At 35.7% G+C, this 2,624-nt stretch overlaps 1 pseudogene; it reads left to right on the top strand.

Moving 5' to 3' along the window:
• The first annotated feature begins 454 nt into the window (after positions 1 to 454).
• On the top strand, positions 455 to 1,120 carry LOC118617505 (annotated as a pseudogene).
• Positions 1,121 to 2,624: the final 1,504 nt, after the last annotated feature.

The raw sequence follows: 2,624 nt of genomic DNA, 5'->3' as shown, positions 1-2,624 counted from the left end.
AATATGATAAATAGTTTTTTAACAAATCAATATAAACAAACTCCAAGATGATCCAGATGTTGGTATCAGTGGACAGAAACTTTAAAGCAGATAGTATATTATGAATATGTTCAACAACTTAAAAACACAGCTAAAATTAATAAACAGATGGCAAATCTTGCCAGGGAAATAAAAACTTAAAAGAAAAAAACGGAATGAAAATTCTAGACCTAACATTACAATATTGGAAATAAAATATCCACAGTATAAATTTAACAGCAGCAGATTGGAGGTAACAGAATAGTGTATAAGTGAACTTTTAGATTGATCAATAAGAAATTCCAAGTCTGAAGAACAAAGAGAAAAAGTGATAGAAAAAACATGAACAGAATCTCAGTTATCTGTAAGACAATATCAAATAGTCTAACATATATGTAAGTAAAATCTAATTTAAAAACAGTAAAGAGGAGGAATCATGAGCAGCAAAGTCTCCCGCAGGAAGGCAGGGCGGGAAGTCCAGCATGGGAGCCAGTGCAAGAGCCAGAAGTTTTCGGAGATGGTGGACCTGCAGATCAGCTTGAAGAACCATGACCCTCAGAAGGACAAATGCTTCTCGGGCACCGTCAGACTTAAGTCCACTCCCCGCCCCAAGTTCTCCATGTGTGTTCTGGGGGACCAGCAGCACTGTGATGAGGCCAAGGTGGTCGATATCCCCCACATGGATATTGAGGCGCTGAAGAAACTCAACAAAAATAAGAAACTGGTCAAGAAGCTGGCCAAGAAGTATGATGCCTTTTTGGCGGCTTCAGAGTCTCTGATCAAGCAGATCCCATGAATCCAAGATAAAAAACAAAGGAGTCAGCAAAGCTCAATGAGGACAGATGAATAAGGCTGGCAAGTTCCCCACCTTGAGAACATGGTGGCCAAAGTCGATGAAGTGAAATTCACAATCAAGTTCCAGATGAAGAAGGTTCTGTGTCTGGCAGTGGCTGTTGGCCATGTGAAGATGACAGACGATGAGCTTGTGTACAACATCCACTTAGCTGTCAATTTCCTGGTGTCATTGCTCAAAAAGAACTGGCAGAATGTCCAGGCTTTGTACATCAAGAGTATCATGGGCAAGCCCCAGTGTCTGTACTAGGTCATAACTTAATAAACCACACTGCTACCATTTAAAAAATAAAATAAAATAAAATTTTAAAAAAGATAGGTAAAGAAAAGTTAGATAGACAATAGTTAAAGATAATGATCACTGCAATTTTCCTAAATACCCTGGAAAATGCAACTTATAGATCCAAGAAAAGGAGCCAGCAAAGCTCAATGAGGACAGATGCAAGGAAGCATACATAGGCATGTCATAGACAAACTATTAGAAAAAAGATAAAGATATAACTTTGAATGCAGACAGAGAAAACCCATGATGTACAGCAGAACAATACAATTATTGCCTCTTTTTGGCTAATGTTACTAAAATAACTATAGCTTTATAATACTGGTGTGAGATTGTAAAGAAAAAAGTGTTATGTCACCTGTTGAGAACTTTTTTTAACTTATGAAGTTTTAACATTCATTTACAATGAGGGAAATTCTAGCCTAATACAAGGGCAATATACAATTGTAATTAATTTAGAACCTCTTGGGAGTATTCTTTCTACATCTGACCTACTTGAACATAGCCCTGCTAGTGTTCTAATCTGTCAGCTTAGTGTTCCCAAAGTGCCACTGCACTGTCTCCTGTGCTCCAGGGAGCAGACTCTGGCTAAATATCAGAATTAAGAACTGAAGACGTATTTTGAAAGTCATAATATCTCCATGTGGGAGGTTCATGTTCTACACAGTGGTTTGAATTTTCCCTCTTCTGATTTTTATCACAAACCTGAGAAATTGGAAGATGATGAAATAGCATCTCTAGAATATGTACTAACACAATTTTATATAAAACATTCTTATGTATAGGCCTGCTGGTGTGACTCAGTGGTTGAACACTGGCTGAAGAGGTAGCTGATTTGATTCCCAGTCAGGGCACATGCCCAGGTTGCTGGCTCCATCCCCAGTAGGGGGTGTGCAGGAGGCAGCTGATCAATGTTTCTATATAAAATATCTTTCAAAAATGAAGCAAAATAAAGAAAAATTAGATAAACAAGAGACTATTCTCCCAGTAGATATGCACTACAATAAATATAGAAGGAAATTTTTCAGGGTGACTCTAATAGACTCAAATTGAAATGTGGCTCTACAGAAAAGAATGAAGAGCACATAGATGATAAATTTGTGAGTAAATATAAAGTACTACTTTTTCCTATATAATTTCTTTAAAATGCATGACTATTTAAAACTAAATATTATAACACTATGCTGGGGTTCATGCAGTATGTATGTATAATAAGTAAGATAAATAACACAAAGTGTAAGAGATAATACTAGAATTACACTATTTTGATGTTCTTATAACACATTTAAAGTATGCAACATTACCTCTAAGTACATAGTGATAAGTTAGAAGCATATATTGCATGTCTCAGAGAAATCACTAAAATATAATACAAAAAACTAAAGGATTAAAATGGAATGCTAAATTTATCTGATTAGCTCAAAAAAAAAACAAAAAAAAAAAAACTCATGAAAAATGGCACTAATAAAAAACA

This window comes from Molossus molossus, unplaced genomic scaffold, assembly GCF_014108415.1.
Source record: "Molossus molossus isolate mMolMol1 unplaced genomic scaffold, mMolMol1.p scaffold_m16_p_5, whole genome shotgun sequence".
Lineage (NCBI taxonomy): Eukaryota > Metazoa > Chordata > Mammalia > Chiroptera > Molossidae > Molossus > Molossus molossus.
Note: the sequence above shows the minus strand (reverse complement) of the source record. Positions and strands in the feature narration are given on the sequence as shown.